This window comes from Amblyomma maculatum, chromosome 1 (assembly GCF_055883805.1).
Source record: "Amblyomma maculatum isolate TAMU_Amacu chromosome 1, ASM5588380v1, whole genome shotgun sequence".
NCBI classification, from domain to species: Eukaryota; Metazoa; Arthropoda; class Arachnida; order Ixodida; family Ixodidae; genus Amblyomma; species Amblyomma maculatum.
Genome location: NC_139344.1, coordinates 224,183,588 through 224,196,743, shown reverse-complemented (window position 1 = coordinate 224,196,743; position 13,156 = coordinate 224,183,588). Strand labels below are relative to the sequence as shown.

General features: G+C 46.7%; 1 protein-coding gene across 4 annotated transcripts in view; it reads left to right on the top strand.

Moving 5' to 3' along the window:
- Nucleotides 1-13,156, top strand: part of LOC146205741 (uncharacterized) — a 147,904-nt gene that overhangs the window by 90,019 nt on the left and 44,729 nt on the right. The window contains exon 1 of one of the 4 annotated variants that reach the window (XM_084590399.1): nt 3,589-3,738. The exons of 2 other annotated variants lie outside the window; for them this stretch is intronic. The gene's annotated coding sequence lies outside the window, so the exon portion shown is untranslated. Of the gene's footprint in view, nt 1-3,588; nt 3,739-4,175; nt 4,423-13,156 lie in introns of those variants that run through there. One more of the 4 variants, XM_084590400.1, reaches the window with a different exon arrangement.

Below are 13,156 nucleotides of genomic sequence, written 5' to 3'. Positions count from 1 at the left end.
TGCACCACTTCCACGTACAACCGAGCACTATGCGCCTTTAAAATTGCGAAAAGACGTAACATACCATTGTGGCAGAGCTTCATTGTCATTTAATGTGATTTTTAATTGAGACTTCCGGTTAGTACTACTGTACTGGCTTCTCGATCGCTTCTAACAGGCAATTTTCTGATACCTAAAATATAAGTAGCATCGCGGACAATGAGCGTTTAATGAGGAATAAAATCAACATTATGGGGACTCGTCAGCTGCCGTTCCACGGAGTTGATCTTTCCCACAGAATCCTCCAGCAAAACCCCCCATTCTTTGCTTAGTGTGCGTCGGCGTAGCAAGCCCTACGTGGCGAGAAAACCACGTCGGCAGAGGAGAAAATTGACAGGTGACCTTTCAGGTAGCCTAAAATGCTCTTCGCCGGCAGAATCTATAGCACAGCGGCAACACTTCTCACGAACTCGCTCCGTCCGGCATCAAAGCAGTGACGAAAGCTAATATTTATTATTTTTATTATTTAATACATTACCCTCAGGGCCTGTGGGCATTACAAGGGGGGGGGGGGGGGGGATTATAATCAAAACAGAATGGAACAATGTGCAAGAATATTAATCGTAGAACACAAGCCAAGTCAAACGGTGAAATGCATACCACGTTCAGGAATAAAAATTGCTACAGAGGCAGGCAAAAATGGTTACGATGGGCAGACTTAAATGACAGTGTGTCTTCAATTGATGTGATGGAGGGGGGAAGGCGGTTCCACTCTACACTCGTCTTGTGCAGAAAAGAATCAAAATTAACATTTGTTCGACAACAAGGAACGAAAACTTTATGGCGGTGATCTATGCGGGATGATACGAACGTAGGTTGGGCTATAAGTTCGCGTTTCAGGGAAGAATTATGGAAAAAAAAAAAAACACTTTATGAGAAAGACATAGCCGAGAAATTTGTCTTTTAACTTTCAAATCGGGTAAAATAAGGTTACACTTCAGAAGTAAAACACTGATTGTACGAGAGTAATTGAAAGCTATAAAACGAGCAGATTTATTCTGAACAGCTTCAATGGCATCGATAAGAGTCTGTTGGGATGGGTCCCAAATCGCTGATGCGTATTCCAACTTAGGACGTACAAGGTACTGACACAATTTTAGTTTGAGATCTAACGGAGATTTATTTATTTATTTATTTATTTATTTATTTATTTATTTATTTATTTATTTATTTATTTATTTATTTATTTATTTATCTCACATACTTTACAGGCTCGAAGGTATCACCGAAAGGAGCGTCAACTTGATCAAAACAATGAAGAAATGAGTAATGAATTCAAAAGGCGGCACACGATATAGTTCGCTTGAACATTTCAATGTATATTATGGCGGTGATGGCAGGAGGAAGATTGTTCCAGTCGGTGCTAGACTTGGGGATTAAAGATTCATTGTAGATTTTGAGATTGAGAAACATTCCGCCTTAGGTAGCCAAGAGTTCGAGTTGCATTGCTTATGACGTAGTTAACGTCAATATTCCAGGATAAACATTCGCTGAAAATTCACGCTGTCTCTACTGTATAGCTGTTCGTCAGTGAAAAGCCGGCTTCACTGCTTCAGCAGCCACAAATGCCGCTTGCATGAGCACTTTGTTCCCATGAGCACAACACGCCATGGTCGATTTTTTTTGTTACGCACGCGATCACGGGGTGGCGTGATGGCCTGTTTGTCAGCCGCGGATGAGCGGATAATGCATACTTATATACATATTCCTGCACGTTCCTCCACAACATTTAGCTGAAAAGATTCCCGTGGAACAAATGACATATGTTACTGTCAGAGTGGCTCTATTTGCTCTGTGTACTGGCGAACTACGCTTTTTTTTTTTTTTTTTTTTGGGGGGGGGGGGGGGGCATTTTCGGCGACTTATCGATTTTTTAGCACGTTTCTTCTAGGTGCGAGAAGCGGTCGAATTCTTATTTTACCCGAAAGTTGAGTCTTATTACGCGCCACTAGGGCCTTCGAACTTTTGCACGCCTGATGAATGCCGATCGGTAGAACTGCGAAGGCGCAGAATGGCAGCCGCGCCTTCTCCTCAGCGCTAGCAATACTTCACAGAGCCGAAAATTCCATTGAGTACTTACTCTACCTCGCCAGGCAACATTGCTCTACGTGCAGGCAACATTTCTACTTACTGGTGCTTAACATTTCTAATTGTTTGCCTGAGGATTTAGCACCAGTTTCTGTTTAATGGTACAAGGCCTGAAATATGCAGTTTTGGTCCGTCAACACTTTAAAAGCAAACAGACTTTAAGGACAATAGATAAAGATGCGGCGACGGTCTGCCGTGAGGCCAAGATGCTTGGCCCTAGAGCGCGCATTGCACCTCACTGGATCCTGCGCTTTCCCCGCGGCTTTGGAGCGGATGCGGGCTGCTAAAACGCTCTAAAACGCTAAAACGCTCTGAATCTTTTGCTTCCAATGGGCTGAGTCTTCTTCTTTCTTCTGCAGACCAGCGTCAGTTTAAATTCGCGATTTTCGTGAGGACTCGTTGAATTAGCAAGTCAGCAAGGGCAACGCTCCTGTTTGTAAAGGTCTGTGTCGTCCGCTTGGGAAACCCCGGATGAGGGCTGTCGTGATTCACTGGTAGTGGTACTAGGGCTGAAGCAGGCATGAAGAGATCGGAGACAGGGTGGAGGAGATAAGCAAAAGAAATATCTTTGCACAGTTATTTGCATATTAGGATGTAACAAAAACAGTAAAGCACGACAGAAACCTGCTTCCGTTTCGATGGTCTCTAGAGTAATGGCTCGCTCAAACCAACACGCTCGTGTCCAAAAAGCGGCGGCGTCCGCCTCGCAGCCGAGTCCGTCCATGCAGTCCTGTGTTGCTGTCTCGAAACACGCGATGTCCTCAAGGCCGCGAGCACGGCGGCCACATGTTCCTGGGACGCGGCTTGAAGCTGACCGCCACCGGCATCTACGGATCGGCCGCACATCCCGACCAGGGGCACAGTGCAGAAGCGCGCCGCGTCCCTCTCTCCAGCTCGTTGAGGTCGCTTTCCTCCCGAAGTCCCAGACACACAGGGAAGAGCAGGGGGCAACTTCCATCCCGAGAAACGGCGGTGCCCCACAGTATTGTGGAAACCTGCTTGGCCTGGCACAACAGGGCCTACGCTCGCGGAAGTGTAATCAAGCCTCGTAGCAGGCTTCGAAATCTTTGGCACGTGTAACTTTTCCGGAGAGCGGCGACGAAGTATTAACGGCTTTCACTGGATCTGGCGTGCATGATTGAGCGAAGGGCGCACTTGGCGCCCCCTCCTGCGGTGCAGCGCGTCAGAACTGGAAGCCTGTGTGTGCTTCGGCCCTTGTCAGCTGCTGGCCAACCTCCGCGGCGCTGATTAAAACACAAAGGATATCGAGTGGCGCCTCGTCGGGAATAATAACGAGACAAGAAGAGACGAGGAAAAAATGTCCCCTCGGTAGCGCCCTGATCGCACCCTAGGAGCCGGCGATAAGGATCCCGGAAGAATTAAAACATAAAACGGCTTATCGGCGCGCTGAAGGCTTATCGATAGCCGCCAAGTGAAAAACAATAGGTTTGCCTCCCCCTACCTTCGCTCGCAGCCGGCAGGACCAATGCGCCGCAAGTGGGCTCGCCGGCCGCGCGGACTACGCGAACAGCATCAGCCGAGCGCACGATCGACTCGTGGCCTCGCCGCCGCTCAGCGACTCCCTGCCGCAACCCCGCGGTTATGCTCCAGGTGGGTGCCTCGAGCTTTGCGCGGGAGTTTTGCCCACCCGCAGGACTGTCGGATTTCAGCGCACGGAAACCCGCGGACTCGTCCGATGCCCTCACTGTTGGCTTGGCCGCTCCCTCCTACCAACCAGAGTTGCCCGTGTTGGATTCCCGCTCGCACGCTTGTCGCAGGCCTACACGCGCATCGTCAGTTTGCACCCCTTCTGTAGCCCCGTGCATCATGTCGCATGGCGTGAAAGGAACTGTTAATGCTTCGGTGCCGCTTTTGCAATAGCGACGCAAACATTTTTTGGCAGTACGTTCCGCTAGACGGCGCCGTCAAAGATTTTCGACAGCTCCGCATCGGCTGTGGTGTTGTCGTTCAATTCCGGCACCGTGCTGTGAGCTGTTACGTCATCCGTTTTGCGACATGCATGCTCGGGGGCGCTATCTCGCTTCGGCTGCTTATTTCCCACCTCTTTGGCCACGTTTGGTTCGTATCGCTGTGGAAGCCAGTACGCAGAATGAAATTCGCGCATGCACGCATCTGCGACAGTTAGTTTATCAGAGATCTGCATGCCCCAACCACAGTGATCGCTCACCATTGTCCGCAGTCCCGGAAAAGCTGCTCTTAATTGCGTCAGGGAATGGTCACTACGTTTAAAACTGCGCCTCGGCAGATCTAGGAAAGTCCTGGCTTTTGTGCACTGTAAGTATTGTGCTTCGTAAACGAAGCATAGCGCATGTTCAATTATTATTTTCGCTTTACTTGCTGACGCTCATTGCAGTACGTGCTTCGGCTTACCCAAGGTAGTACATTAGGTTAGTTCGCGGGCTACAAACTGTTCCGCTTAAGAGCCGCGTGAAAGTTAAACGCCGAAAATTGTAGTTCCACTGCTGGACAGTGCTGACAGAAGAGAAAAAAGTAAGTCTACGTGGTTGCAGGAGAAAACTGAAGGTTGATTCTATAGCGTAAGAACCTGTTATGCGCACACTTGAGCAAAAGCAATGGACTTCCTTTCCTGGCTAACAAGGCTGTTGATGCAACTTGTTATTCTGTATGCTGTAGTTCATTTCCTAAGTCGCATATTGAACTTATATGCAGCATCACTGTATGTTGTGCAGCCTGGCTTGCTCACGGCTGTACATGAATGCACATGCGACTGATGTATACATTGCCGTTCATCGGATGGCGTGCTGTTGCATAGGGGTGTTTGTACGCTATTAAGTACTTTTCTCACTTAGAGACGAAATCTCGATGTTTTTACCTTTGACATGTGAGCAGCATGGATAAAATAGGGCTGATTAGTACAGCGTCGGACTATGACCTCGCTCAAAAAAAGAAAAAGATAGAGTTCATAATTTAGATGAAAGCAAGCTCTCAGATGCACCGTTTCCGACAGAAGGTGACAAACGCAAGTAGCGACCGGGAGCCGACATCGAAGGCATCGATCCCAGTTTACTTCTCGTTGAACAGATAAAGCCCTTGAGCTGATAAAGCGAGCTTTCTACAGCGAACTGGAGGCAAAACAAGAACCGAGAGAAACAACGCTGATTTAAGTACCGTTGCAGACAAAACCCCTAAACGGTGTTTTGCATCAGCTTTGCGCGGAGCCTGCCGTGAACAAACGCCCAAGTAGCACGAACCATCGGCGCAATTTTGGAGTATCTTGGCAGATCGGTGGTACTTCCTCGGGCCGGATAGTACCAACGCGTTGTCAGCATTTGGCCTATGGTGTGTGCTGCCTGGGACGCAGAATAAACTGGTAAATAAACATACGTATACGGAAAATACAGCGCACGACGCGGGCAGCTTAGATTGTGGGCAAAGAAGCGTCCTCCGCTGTCTGACCCGGAGGGCGCTGGTCGCTTTGCTAGGCTGCTTGCTCGCTGTAGGTGATGCGCAAGGGCGATCGGACGCTGGCTTGAGCTGAGCTATCAGCATGCGCGAGGGCTTCTTTTTTGCCGTGTGCATTGAAACGCCCCGCTTTGATAAATGTGCATCCGCGCGCTTCGCGTCATGCAACACGTGTTGTCATCAGGGACACGTACAAATGCCGATTTCTGGCTATTTATGGACGGTTTAAGACCGATCAGTGCATTCGTTTCACGTCTAAGATACCCATAGCATTGTAGTGCGTGGTGCAACAAGAGTACGCACTAGCTACAACCTATAGCCAGCGCTTCTGGGCCAAGCAGCCCTTGACGACGCGACGACCTTTCCACTACACAATGTTCGTTCTAACGCTGCGATGTTAATCTCATCGTTAGATACCCCGCTTGAAGAGTTGAGTGGCTGGAACGACAGCGCTGACTTTCCTTCCTATAGAACGACTAGCATGCAACTGAAGGATCCGCTTATTCGTGCTACTGCGAACGTAGCGCGTAGCTTTCAAGCCCGTGATGCCAGAAAAATGCAGAAAGAAAAAGATGAACGATCCTGGGGTAGCTGCGACATAATTCTGCTCTGACGTAGGCTGTAAAGTGAAGCAACAGACATTCGAGAGCTCGGTTAACAGTGGGATCATTTTCCCCTTTGGTGGCCGTGTATGGCAGGAGCCGTAATTATGGTCCCGGGTTTGGCTCTGAACCCAAAACCTCTTCCGTTTTCTGCTCTAGCCCGGCCCGCTTTCAGCCATACACATCCGAACCTGGCCCGATGCAGGGGAAACTGACGTGCCAAGCTGGCTGAGGCCCGATGAAAACGCGAGAACTAAGGGCGCTTCACTATAACAACAAGGGTTGTTTTCATACCAGGGCATGCATGTGTACGAATGATTCTTATAGTTCGTATGGCTGCCACCATGTGCCATCTGACGCTGGACGCTCAAGGTCGACCCCCAAATGTGTGCATGTGTGCGCGCGCGCGCGCGTGTGTGTGTGTGTATTGTTACGAGGAAATGGGTTTAATATTTACAAAAATTTTATGTACAAATCCAGATGTTTTTCCCTCCCAGATCTAGGGGTCCACTGTTCCTGAGACCGGGGAAGTGAGGCAGAATTACTGTTAGGTTTTTCGAAAAAATATTCCTGTAGTCTTAGGGTTCGTGAAAAATTGTCTAGATCCTTAAGTAATTTGTCATATTCATGGATCACATTGAATCTGACTTCCTACGCTCGTACCCAAAAAAAAAAACAGCTTTTTATAAACGCTTCCTAGACGATATATTTATCATATGGACAGAAAACGAGCAAGAACTCATCCAATTCATTACCTCATTTAACAACATACATCCCAACATCTCATTCACACATACCTACTCCTCCACTCAAATTAACTTCCTGGACGTATTAATTCAATTTGAAGACGAGGCACTAATCACCAATGTCTACAGAAAACCCACGGACAGACAACAATACCTTCATTTTAAAAGCTGCCACCCGCTCCACTGCAAAACATCAATTCCATACTCTCAGGCAATAAGATTCAAGCGAATCTGCTCACGCTCAAAAGATTTCGAGGAAAATTCCAACCGTATGCGGGAGGTTCTGAAACACCAGCACTATCCGCCAACTATTATTGATGATGCCATCCAAAAAGCGGGATTAATTGATCGCAATGAAACATTTGGGGAAGACAGGCCGGCAGCACAAAATGAACACCGCTCAAACCTGGTCTTAACTTTTGCAAACAACCTTCCGAACATCAACAAAATACTAAAAAAACACTTTAACATCATCGAACAAAGTGATCGCCTCTCCAAAATTTTTTCTGTGGTTCCGCGGGTTACATACAGACGACCAAAAAATTTACAAAATTATGTAGTACACTCTACTATCGATAAAGCAGATATTGTGGGTTGTATGCCGTGCGGAAAAAATAGGTGTCAAGTTTGCAAACACATGCAAACAACGACCACGGCAAAGAGCACACACTCTGATTTTAAACACTCCATCCGCGGAAATTTGAATTGTGACTCCAGGAACGTGGTATATATGCTCGAGTGTGGCGAGTGTCAAATGCAATACATAGGGCAGACCGAGAACCCCTTCCGAATTCGTTTCAACAACCATCGCGCACACACCAAATCTCTCCCCCACCTTCCCCTGTCCAAACACCTGCAACAGAAAAGTCACAAATTCGACAAACTTAAAGTTTTCCTGCTCCAGAGCGGCTTCCATAGCAACCGCGAACGGGAACAGCGAGAATCGTACTTTATATTTAAATTTAATGCCCTGCATGCCGGTATTAATGAGAGCCCTGGTATTCTTTCTCCACTTCAAAGTTCAGTTACCCCGTAAATTCCTTCCTCAAACACACCCAAAATGGCCAAGTCAAGCTTACTGCAGGTGGCCCAAAGGAATGTCAGCCTCCCCCACCATACACACAATGAAGGTCACACAATTCCTGCTTTTGTCGCCTGGGGTCATACCTATTACTGTGCTTCCTTCCATGTGCCGTTTTTTTTTTCGCTCTCCCCACCTGCACTTTCTTCCACTCCCCGCCTGCACCTGCTTTTTACCCCACCCATCACTACAATGCCATTGTACTCTGCGCACCTGTCTCTCTTTCCACTCTTTGCATATAAAACCTACTCCCATTGCTTGCATTCACACTCCTGATGAAGGCCAGCTTCTGGTCGAAACGTCGAGTCTAACAAAATGTTTCTTTAAATGAAGCGTACCCTTCGCTCTATATATATATATATATATATATATATATATATATATATATATATATATATATTGAGAACTTCTGCGCTAAAGAAGAGAAATCTTTCCGAAATGCCACATGCTGCATAGTGAACAAGGAGAAAAAAAAAAGGTAGAGAAATCTCCCCAATCATAGTGTCAAAATGTTCCCCAAAAACTATCAATATGCGTTCCTTTGCGCATATTGATAGTTTTTGTAGATTCATTAAGGCAAAAAATCTTTCAGAACAACAATCAGTATTTTATCATCATCGTCAGCCATCCCGACCAAACTGCGACCGTGGAAACTACATGTAGCAGACTTGGGCCTTTTCAAATTAGACATATTTAGGGAAAAAAAAAAATTAAACTCGTAGTATGGATGAACTAAATGAATTGTTCACTGCTTGTATTATTGATATTTCAAGTTTCGCCATTCCACAGACCTGAGGAGTGTTAACCAAGAAGTGTGTTAGACACGGGGTTGTAAGGAAGCTAAAATAGAACAAAATAAAACATGGGACATTTTCAGAAGATACGTGACTCGCCAAAACCTAATAGTTTTTAAAAAGACAAGAGCTAAAGCTCGACACATTCGTCTCAGCTCCGAAAAATAAGCCTGGCAGAGGTATGTGTCGTCCATAAACAGCTCATGTATATAAAAACAAAAATGTGGGAACAAGTTTATAAACTCAGTGGTAGCTTTTCCCATAAATGCTGCGCTGCTTAGTTGTACAACTAAGCAGCGCAGCATTTATGAGAAGATGTTCCAACTAACCCAGTCTCAAGCACTTCTTATCTTTTCCCCCTTCGCAATTCCTGGTACACCAACTAGCATTTAAGAACAGGAAGATATACTAGAGAAACATTCCTGTAAAATTTCCAGCTCTTTACACTGCACAAAAACGTTCTTAAAATACGAAAACATTGCTTAAAAACAGACTCCTAGTAAGAGGTAGAGCAAATTAACAATACAATAGTTGTGGGTTTCCTTAAGGCAAAGTTTCAGGACCGCTGCAACAGTAAAAAAAGTCCCAGCTTCTGGTAAACAGACTGCACTTCTGCCTCACGTAAACACACCAAAAACAGGGAGCCTCCAAATGTCTAAGTATACTGAAGGTTCTTTCACGAAATTACTGGGGGTCGGGTAGGGCATGCTTTTTACCCATATATTCTCACTGTTGTACACTTCCGTTTAGATTATGGAAGCATAGCGTACAGTCGACCTACCGTCAATCATGTTTGAGGAAATTATAGACCCGGTAACTTAACTTCGGTCAGCGAGTTGATTGTGGCGCGTACAGAACACCCCTTATTGAGTCCTTATGGTAAGCAAATTAGCCTCTACTAGAAGATAGACGGACTTCACTCACATGCGCATATAACCTTAGCATATGTAAAAAAAAAAAAGAAAAAAAAAAAACACTTGTTATCCGGTCGTCACAATCTGCCCATCTCGAGTAATTTTCACAACTGAAAACCAAGCAACAAGGCCATTAATAATGCGATTCGAAGAGGTTTGTCGAACTGCATATTGTGGACACATTGCTTGATACTGCTCAAAGCAACTACCCATTGTCCCCTTTTGTGCCGTTGTGTTGCAGTGGTTAGGGCGCTCGGCTGCTGTACCCAAGGATGCGGGATCGAATCCCGGCCGCGGCGGCCGCTTCTCGGTGAGGGCGAAAAGCGAGGCGCCCGCGTATTCTGTGATGTCGGCAAACATTAAAGAATCCCAGGTAGTCGAAATTTCTGCAGCCCTCCACTTCGGCGTCTCAGTCGCTTTGAGACGATAAACCGCATAAGCCAAACCAAACCATCCTTGTCCCCTGGTTCCGTTTTCCAACAGTTTGCGATCCCACCGTTGTTCAATTTAAGAAAAAGCAAACCCCCCCGATCATATCGCTCAGGAATACCTCATATTGAAAGAAAAATGATAACTACACATAATTGTGTGCGGATGGTTAAAAAATTGCTTCGTATGTAGATGTACAGAAATAGAGAGCGGGGAAGAGGGGATGGGGGGATACAGACTTCCTGAGTGTTCATCAATATTTACGCCACTCTTTTATTGGTAACTGTGGAAAGAGTATAGGAGAGAACACCAAGAACAGAATAATCTACAGATTCACTAGCATACTCGCCGCACTTCAAGCATGCAGCCATAGCAGCTCTTCAATATCGATTTCTCCTAAAAGTAAGCTGGGGTGGAATGCAATGGAATGATTGTAAAATATAGCAAAATACTTTTTTCCGAAGTTCTTCTAGTTTTGAACGTGAAATTCAAATGTGGATCACAGTGAGCCTCTCTCAATCTTCGCATGTAGGTTTGTTTTGTTTCCTTACGAAAATGTTTTAAAGAGTGCGTGTCCGATGCGAGCACGGCATACTATAACTTCCATGGACCTTTCTCGATATTTGATCTGGTTTGGTTTGTGGTGTTTAACGTCCCAAAGCAACCCAAGCTATCAGAGACGCCGTAATGGAGGACTCCGGATATTTTGACCACCTGGGGTTCCTTAATATGCCACGGGCGCCTTGCTTTTCGCCTCCATCGAAAAGCGACCGCCGGTGCCGGGATTCGAGCCCGTGTTCTTAATTACAGTTGAGCGCCCAACCACTGCGCCACCACGACGGGGCCTTTCTGATGTTTACTTGATTTCCATTCTCCAAAAATAGGATTTACTACGTGTACTTTGTTATTGATTTGGTTATTCCACGTGGACTGCCGTTGTACATCAGTTTACTCTTTACGAACTTCACACATATTTTGTGAGCTGCGAGCTTGTGCAACACATCTGTCTGCCCTCTCATTGCATTTAATGTATGCGTGGCTTGGGACCCAGCAAAAGAAAATTTTATTCCTTTGTGTTTTGATCTTTTTTTCTGTTATGTATAATACTGCCATGTAGTGCGAAGAGAGAATAACCGATGGTCGCTGAGGGTAACAAACTGGATTCCAAGGGAAAGAAAGCGTAGCAGGGGGCGGCAGAAAGTTAGGTGGGCGGATGAGGTTAAGAAGTTCGCAGGGGTCAAGTGGACGCAGCTAGCACAGAACCGGGTTAAGTGGAGAAATATGGGAGAGGCCTTCGCCCTGCAGTGGGTATAATCAGGCTGATGATGATGATGATGATGATACTGCCAAGTAATTGTTTCTGTGGACACCCGAAATCCTTCGGAAAAGTAAAAGATCAAATCGGCTTCAGGCATCGGGTTTTTGCGAGAATGCGGGTCGTATAGTAGCACTAAAAAGTGTCCATGCTGATTAAGATCATGATGTAAAAAATAGCGCTAAGAACGCACAGATAGAAAGGACGACGCAGACAAGCGCTTGTCTGCGTCGTCCTTTCTCTCCGTGTGTTCTTCGCACTATTTTTTACATCATGAACGTTCACCAACTCGCCCAGATTTCTGCTCCACTTAATCGAATTAAGATCACCACCCGCTATAGAAGCATAACAACTCCAGTTGCACGTTGCATCACTAGTTCGGCATGGCATCCGAAGAGCGCAGCGGACGCAGCACTGGATATTCTTGCTCCGACCAGGGCCTTCTTCGCTGTGAACGCGGAACGAAAACCTACGCGCCCATCTGATAATGCGCGCGACGCGTCGCGGAGACTTTTCGTTCTTTCACGTTTCTGCGTCATAGGTGTCGCCACGACGCCATTCTGCGTCTATAGTGTTTACAAAGCCGGCGGGACTGCGCGGTCGGCTTCCACCGCAGTAATCGAGCGCTTCCTCTCTTCTTTTTCCCTGAGCCTTGTTATCCTGCATTGTTTTCCGCGGACGCGTGCTGCCGCAGAGTATCTTGGCGGAAGCGGCATAGATACGCCATTTCCATGTGACCAAAGCATCCCCTGGGACGTGACTGGCTGGCGTTGCGCCCGGCTCTTATCTACAGCTGGCCTCTAGAGCATTTTCGATCACTTCTGGGAGAAAATGAGTTGTTTCCTGCCGCCTCTCATATTCTTCGAGTGAGTCGGCGCGTCTCTTTTGAAGCCACATTACCACCGATTGTAAGAGGCCAACTGGACATTTCACTGGACGATGGTGTCGCAAGTGTGTGGCTTACCCAAGGACAGGGATTAAGTGCAAGCCTAAATGGAAGGCTTTCGTGTAACGTTCGACGTCACTGCACACTAAAGATTCCGAAGTGGCGGAAATAATCTGAAATCCTCCACTAGGGCGTCCCTCAGCGCCTGAGTAGCTTTTTCGACGTTGAACACTATCTCAACCAAAGCGAATAACAGTGGCAGCGGACATTCGGAGCAGTTGCAACACGAAAAATCGCTTCACCATGCATGCAGTTTACCGGGGATAAATCTATTAAATTTCCCCGCTTGTCTGGCGCTCAGTCACTGTTAGTCAGACCAAAAAGAAACTGGTCATTCAAATGTATACTCTACGGGAATATCAGTTTTCGTAAACGGCGTTCTCATTCCGAGACCAGCCTTCTGGCGGCGCCAAAAATTGCGGACGCCTGTGCAACCCCAACCACTGCATTTTTTTTTAATTTAATCAATTTAAATCTCGCTGCTCGCTTTGCAGCAGGACTCCCTTTGATTGCACGGGTTCGTTTAGGTGTCACGGTGAGAAGCCACTTATGTGCAGCGGCGACATCCACCACAGCTGTGTCCATTAATCACATGTCCTCACATCGCCAGTCCTGCCGTCACTGCGGAGTGTTGCTCCGTAATTCTATCGTCACCTGGCGAAAGAAGCGAGCATAAAAAACATGTTCGCTCATTTTCCCTGGTGGGTCGCTAGTTACGAGACGTCCTCTTACTGAACGCTCTGAACAGGCACACATCC